We start from the raw sequence: 8,510 nt of genomic DNA, 5'->3' as shown, positions 1-8,510 counted from the left end.
TAGTGCACCATGCTTTACGGCTTAGAACCGGGACTTCGAAAATGTTTTGAACGCCACGGAGCACATAAGATGTTCCAAGAGTTGAAATTAATATTTCATACTCATGCCCGTGTCAAGAGGTATGAGACCTCTGACAGTACTTTGCCTACAAGATGGAGGAGAATAGCTCAAGCAGTAAGCATGTGCTCAGATTGTCTGGGTACTACAATCGCTTGAATCAAGTGGGAGTTAATCTTCCAGATAAAACAGTGATCGACAGAATTCTCTAGCCACCATCACCAAGTTAGTAGAACTTTGTGATGAACTATAGTATGCAAGGGATGATGAAAACGATTCCCGAGCTTTTCATGATGATGAAATCGATGAAGGTAGAAATCAAGAAAGAGCATCAATTGTTGATGATTAACAAGACCGCTAGTTTCAAGAAAAGGGCAAAGGGAAAGAAAGGGAACTTCATGTAGAATGGCAAGCAAGTTGTCACTTCCGTGAAGAAGCCCAAAGCTAGACTAAAGCCTGAAACTGAGTGCTTCTACTACAAAGGAAATGGTCACTGGAAGTGGAAATGCCCTGAATATTTGGTGGATAAGAAGGATGGCAAAGTGAACAAGGGTATATTTGATATACAGGTTATTGATGTGTACTTTACTAGTGTTTATAGCAACCCCTCGGCATTTGATACTGGTTCAGTTGCTAAGAGTAGTAACTCGAAACGGGAGTTGCAGAATGAACCGAAACTAGTTAAGGGCAAGGGGATGATGTGTGTTGGAAGTAGTTCCAAGATTGATATGAACATCATCGCACACTCCCTATACTTTCGGGATTAGTGTTGAACCTAAATAAGTGTTATTTGGTGTTTGCGTTGAGCATGAATATGATTTGATCATGTTTATTGCAATACGGTTATTCATTTAAGTTAGAGAATAATTGTTGTTCTGTTTACATGAATAAAACCTTCTATGGTCATACACCCAATGAAAATGGTTTGTTGGATCTCGATCGTAGTGATACATATATTCATAATATTGAAGCCAAAAGATGCAAAGTTAATAATGATAGTGCAACTTATTTGTGGCACTGCCGTTTAGGTCATATTGGTGTAAAGCACATGAAAAAACTCCATTCTGATGGGATTTTCGAATCCCTTGATTATGAATCACTTGATGCTTGCGGACCATGCCTTATGGGCAAGATGACTAAAACTCCATTCTCCGGAACAATGGAGCGAGCAACTGACTTATTGGAAATAATACATACTGATGTATGCGATCCGATGAGTGTTGAGGCTCGCGGCGGGTATCATTATTTTCTGACCTTCACAGATGATTTGAGTAGATATGGGTATATCTACTTGATGAAACATAAGTCTGAAACATTTTGAAAAGTTCATATAATTTCAAAGTGAAGTGGAAAATCATCGTACCAAGAAAATAAAGTTTCTACAATCTGATCGTGGAGGAGAATATTTGAGTTACGAGTTTGGTCTTCATTTGAAACGATGCGGAATAGTTTCGCAACTCACGCCACCTGGAACACCACAGCGTAATGGTGTGTCCAAACATCGTAACCATACTTTATTAGATATGGTGCAATCTATGATGTCTCTTACCGATTTACCACTATCGTTTTGGGCTATGCATTAGAGACAGTTGCATTCACGTTAAATAGGGCACCATCTAAATCCATTGAGACGACACCATATGAACTTTGGTTTGGCAAGAAACCAAAGTTGTCGTTTCTTAAAGTTTGGGGCTGCGATGCTTATGTGAAAAGTTTCATCCTGACAAGCTCAAACCCAAATCGGAGAAATGTGTCTTCATAGGATACCCAAAGGAGACAGTTGGGTACACCATCTATCACAGATCCGAAGGCAAGACATTCGTTGCTAAGAATGGATCCTTTCTAGAGAAGGAGTTTCTCTCGAAAGAAGTGAGTGGGAGGAAAGTAGAACTTGATGAGGTAACTGTACCTGCTCCCTTATTGGAAAGTAGTTCATCACAGAAATCTGTTCCTGTGACTCCACCAATTAGTGAGGAAGCTAATGATGATGATCATGTAACTTCAGATCAAGTTACTACCGAACCTCGTAGGTCAACCAGAGTGAGATCCGCACCAGAGTGGTATGGTAATCATGTTCTGGAGGTCATGTTACTTGACCATGACGAACCTACGAACTATGAGGAAGCGATGATGAGCCTAGATTCCACGAAATGGCTTGAGGCCATGAAATCTGAGATGGGATCCATGTATGAGAACAAAGTGTGGACTTTGGTTGACTTGCCCGATGATCGGCAAGCCATAGAAAATAAATGGATCTTCAAGAGGAAGACGGACGCTGATAGTAGTGTTACTATCTACAAAGCTAGACTTGTCGAAAAAGGTTTTGACAAAGTTCAAGGTGTTGACTACGATGAGATTTTCTCACTCGTAGCGATGCTTAAGTCTGTCCGAATCATGTTAGCAAATTGCCACATTTTATGAAATCTGGCAAATGGATGTCAAAACTACATTCCTTAATGGATTTCTTAAAGAAGAGTTGTATATGATGCAACCAGAATGTTTTGTCGATCCTAAAAGTGCTAACAAAATGTGCAAGCTCCAGCGATCCATCTATGGACTGGTGCAAGCATCTCGGAGTTGGAATATACACTTTGATAAGTTGATCAAAGCATGTAGTTTTATATAGACTTGCGGTGAAGCCTGTATTTACAAGAAAGTGAATGGGAGCACTACAGGATTTCTGATAAATATATGTGAATGACATATTGTTGATCGGAAATAATGTAGAATTTTCTGGAAAGCATAAAGGAGTATTTGAAAGGAGTTTTTCAAAGAAAGACCTTGATGAAGCTGCTTACATATTGAGCATCAAGATCTATAGAGATAGATCAAGACGCTTGATAAGTTTTTTCAATGAGTACATACCTTGACAAGATTTTGAAGTAGTTCAAAATGGAACAGTCAAAGAAAGAGTTCTTGCCTGTGTTACAAGGTGAGAAATTGAGTAAGACTCAAAGCCTGACCACGACAGAAGATAGAAAGAGAATGAAAGTCATTTCCTATGCCTCAGCCATAGGTTCTATAAAGTATGCCATGCTGTGTACTAGATCTATTGTATACCCTACACTGAGTTTAGCAGGGAGTACAATAGTGTCTAGGAGTAGATCACTGGACAACGGTCAAAATTATCCTTAGTGGAATAAGGATATGTTTCTCGATTATGGAGGTGACAAAAGGTTCGTCGTAAAGGGTTACGTTGATGCAAGTTTTGACACTGATCCAGATGATTCTAAGTCTCAATCTAGATACATATTGAAAGTGGGAGCAATTAGCTAGAGTAGCTCCATGCAGAGCATTGTTGACATAGAAATTTGCAAAATACATACGGATCTGAATGTGGCAGACCCGTTGACTAAACTTCTCTCACAAGCAAAACATGATCACACCTTGGTACTCTTTGGGTGTTAATCACATAGCGATGTGAACTAGATTATTGACTCTAGTAACCCTTTGGGTGTTGGTCACATGACGATGTGAACTATGGGTGTTAATCATATGGTGATGTGAACTATTGGTGTTAAATCACATGGCGATGTGAACTAGATTATTGACTCTAGTGCAAGTGGGAGACTGAAGGAAATATGTCCTAGAGGCAATAATAAAGTTATTATTTATTTCCTTATTTCATGATAAATGTTTATTATTCATGCTACAATTGTATTAACCGGAAACTTGATACATGTATGAATACATAGACAAAAAGAGTGTCACTAGTATGCCTCTACTTGACTAGCTCGTTGAATCAAAGATGGTTAAGTTTCCTAGCCATAGACATGAGTTGTCATTTGATTAACGGGATCACATCATTAGAGAATGATGTGATTGACTTGACCCATTCCATTAGCTTAGCACTTGATCGTTTAGTATGTTGCTATTGCTTTCTTTATGACTTATACATGTTCCTATGACTATGATATTATGCAACTCCCGTTTACCGGAGGAACACTTTGTGTGCTACCAAACGTCACAACGTAACTGGGTGATTATAAAGGTGCTCTACAGGCGTCTCCGAAGATACTTGTTGAGCTGGCGTATTTTGAGATTAGGATTTGTCACTCCGATTGTCGGAGAGGTATCTCTGGGCCCTCTCGGTAATGCACATCACTATAAGCCTTGCAAGCAATGTGACTAATGAGTTAGTTGCGGGATGATGCATTACGGAACGAATAAAGAAACTTGCCAGTAAGGAGATTAAACTAGGTATTGAGATACCGACGATCGAATCTCGGGTAAGTAACATACCGACGACAGAGGGAACAATGTATGTTGTTATGCGATTTGACCGATAAAGATCTTAGTAGAATATGTATGAGCCAATATGAGCATCCATGTTCCGCTATCTCTACTCCTATAAAAATCTGAGTTGGTGATGATGGTGTGCCTGCCATCTATAATTTTCGACCGTCAGATCTGTATCCGACACACGGGAGGCAGCCCCACTTCACAATTGCAAAAGAACCCTTGTCCTCTATGTCCTGCTCCATCGATCCCCACCTCATCCAACCAGGAACTAGAGGCATCCGATCCTTCCCGAAGAGGGGAGAACACGATGGGACCGAACTAGCCAATTGCCGCTGTTGCTCACACGCCGCCAGCGCCGGCCGCTCCCAATTCCTCTTCCGCAGCATCCCCACCACTCACTGTCACCTCCACCTCCTCCTTCCCCCCCCCCCCGCCGCGCCTGTTATCTCCTCTCCCCCTACCCTGTCTCCTTCGATGCCGATGTCGACATGTACGCCGCCGGCGCCGTCTGTCCCCGAGGTCCGTGACACCTCTTCTGTCTCCTTTGACGCAGAAGCCCCTCCGCCCGCCATCTCCCTCTTATCGCATCTCATCTGCGTCGACATCGGCAAGTACGTCACCGGCATCGTCCGTCCCCTGATTCAGCAACGGCTCTCATGCAGCAGCCCCGGCGCCCACCAGCTTCACCTCCTTCCCCATCGATGCGCTCCACGTCTGTCCAATTCGAGTATGAGCTGCTCCCCAGGACCTCTATGCCGTTTGCAACTGGAGCACTACCCACGAGCTCCACAGTCCAGACCCGCATCATTCTCCTTCCGTCTTGGAGATGGCAAATCTGGTGTGATGATTGATGTGAAGGTACTGTGCTCTGATGGTCCCTCTCCTTCCCAGTCCCAAGTCAAAAATTTCCGTTACTCAAAAGTTCAAATCCACACGCCTATCTCGAACTGTCTAGAAACCACTCATGTCATGTAGCCGCGCTGCTCAAACTACATCCCCAAGAAGCCACATAATCTTTAGCTCGAACGGAGTGTGAGGAGGCGTGAGTCACTGTTATTCTCCATCTAATCTACTTTTTCAAGGACCTTGGTTTGGGTGTGGAAGAATAGTAGAATCTTCTCTACTTCTCATGAACCCCTTGCTTCATCTCTATTATACAATCTTTTTCTGGCAGAAATCTGGTTGATGTTAAATAAGAAAGTGACAAGAGGTCCAGTACAATTTTTATGTGCGTGTATGTACATTCTGTTTCTTTGCTTGGTACAAAATATATTGCAAGGGATGTTCCTTTTTGCTTCGTTTAAATATACTACATACCCTCTACAGACTCGGCTTATTTTCCTTTGTCTGAATATAACACAGACGAATTGTGTGCAGTAGTTGTTGGAATTCAGTAATGTTCAGGCTTGTTCGAGTGTTAGTTTTCTTCAGAATTTCAGTGTTCCTTTTCTGAAGAAAGTTACAAAGGAACTTCTTGTGAATTTTGGTTGTTACTCGTGGAGATTGTATCCTCTATTTTCGTTTACCTAGGTATATCTTCTGCGATTGTTCTGATGGAACGCCTCTCAACATGATCCTCTGTTCACTTTTTTGTTATGGCTTTGGTTGTTTGAATAGCTTTGCTTTCAACTGTACGTGCTACATAAGGACTCAAATATGTCCTAATATTTTGGCCAACGAATTGAGCTTGATAGCTTTAAAACTTGCTGGCCAAGAGATAAGATCTTCTTGTTCAGGATGAGTCTATATATACAGCCATGTATGGCAGGTCCTCTGCATCAATCTCATCTGGTGTTCCTCCACATACATCTGAACCTTGGCATAGAGAGAGCTACGTTGGTGAGAACCTGTTGGTTCATCTCCTCTTGAGTGCACAACAGGAGATACGAGATCATTGTATCTTGGAGGAGAGCCGCCGTTTAACTCATGCACCATGGCGAGGGCGTGAATCTTCTTGAAGACGGCGCCTACCGGTGTGCCTTGATCCAGTGGAGCTGCTGCACCATGATCTGCTGCGACCACATCTTCACCAACATACGACACCGACGACGTCAACAATAGTGGTTGTTTAATGTGTTTTTAGGCGAGCAGATAAATGAAGAGAAAACCCCATAACTAAAATTGTTGGCATATATGTTTGAGCAAGCAGGGTATACTATGCTTGACAAATGATTTTATGGCCTGATATAGATGACTAATGTATATAACTAATTAAGTTGAACTAGCTGTGTGAGTTATCTCTAGAATATTTCTTTTCTTCGTCGTAGCGCTGTAGGCAGATTCATTTTTCTTGTGCATATTTAGCAAATCATTTTGTTAAACACTTCTACTTCATTCTTGTTTTTCCTGGAACCATTTATAATTGTGTGTTTGAACTATAGTATGTACGTTATTAGATATATTAGTTTCTGCCATTTATCTTCACAACTAGCCGAGATCAAGGTTTTCACCCGGATCTGCTCAAAGAACCTCCATCAAAAACCGTGTGCACGGGCCACCACCAATCATTGTCGGGGCTTGATGGTGCGGATTCAGCCGGCCGTTGCCTGGCCCGCTGCCGACACCACCACGGTGCCTAGCAGCCGGCGTCGTCAGGCCCACCACGCTTGCCTGTAGTCGCGACCCTGAACCGCCAGCCCACCCAAGCCCATCTGGACCATGCGAGACCCAAGCTCCCGGCCACCACAACAGGGGCCTCCGCCGCAGGGAGGCTGTGCCTCCACTGTCACCACTGGCTCGCCCTCGCCACAGGGAAGCTGTGCCTCCGTCGGTCCACGTGTTGCCAACTGTCACGTGAGGGAGAAGGCCTTGCCGCCACCGTCATCTCCCGGGCTTCGCCCGACGAGACCTCTGGCAGCGATAGGAGGGAGGGGGCGAGGGGTGGACGGGCCGGAGGCAGGCGGTGTGGTCGCCCTCCGTGTCGTCTAGGGTTGTGCTCGATGTGTGTCTATTAGAAATTTAACATCACTTTGATCAATGTTGTCTCGGTACATTTTTATTATTCATAAGAACATACAAGTTCTAACTATGTCTTAGTATATATATACTTCTTTATTACCATAGCAACATAGAGGTTCATGACCATGTCTCGGTATGTATTCTTTTTTATGTACGGGTTCCTCACTATAACTTAAGTCCACCTAATCTTGTGTGATCCCGTAGCGTAGCACGGGCATCTTACTAGTTGGTTATTGACCGGAGACGAGTCTCGGTCATGTCTACATAGTTCTCGAACCCGTAGGGTCTGCACGCTTAACGTTCGGTGACGATCGGTAATATGAGTTTATGTGTCTTGATGTACCGAAGGTAGTTCGGTGTCCCGTATGAGATCGGGGACATGACGAGGAGTCTCGAAATGGTCGAGACGTAAAGATCGATATATTGGACGACCATATTCGGACATCGGAAAGGTTCCGAGTGATTCGGGTATTTTTCGGAGTACCGGAGAGTTACGAGAATTCGCCGGAGAGTATATGGGCCTTATTGGGCTTTAGCGGAAAGAGAGAGGGGAGGCTGCGCCCCCCCCCCCCCCCCAAGGCTTAGTCCGAATTGGACGAGGGGGAGGGGCAGCGCCCCCTCCTTCCTTCTCTTCTCTTTTCCCTTTCCTTCTCTCTTACTCCTACTACATGGAAGGGGGGAATCCTACTCCCGGTGGGAGTAGGACTCCTCCAGGGCGCGCCATAGGGGCTGGCCCTCTCCCCCCTCCTCCACTCCTTTATATACGTGTCCAGGGGGCACCCCATAGACACACAAGTTAAGTTGATCATTGATCTTTTAACCGTGTGCGGTGCCCCCCTCCACCATAATCCACCTCGGTCATATCGTAGCGGTGCTTAGGCGAAGCCCTGCCTCGGTAGCATCATCATCACTGTCATCACGCCGTCGTGCTGACGGAACTCTCCCTCGAAGCTCTGCTGGATCGTGAGTTCGTGGGACGTCACCGAGCTGAACGTGTGCTGAACTCGGAGGTGCCGTGCGTTCGGTACTTGGATCGGTCGGATCATGAAGACGTACGACTACATCAAACGCGTTGTCATAACGCTTCCGCTTTCGGTCTACGAGGGTACATGGACACACTCTGCCCTCTCGTTGCTATGCATCACCATGATCTTGCGTGTGCGTAGGAAATTTTTTGAAATTACTACGTTCCCCAACAATACCTAGTGCATCGGGTCCAATGAAAATATTTTGTGACAATACTGGTACAATTG

Source organism: Triticum aestivum, chromosome 7D (genome assembly GCF_018294505.1).
Source record: "Triticum aestivum cultivar Chinese Spring chromosome 7D, IWGSC CS RefSeq v2.1, whole genome shotgun sequence".
NCBI classification, from domain to species: Eukaryota; Viridiplantae; Streptophyta; class Magnoliopsida; order Poales; family Poaceae; genus Triticum; species Triticum aestivum.
This window is presented reverse-complemented; position numbering follows the sequence as displayed.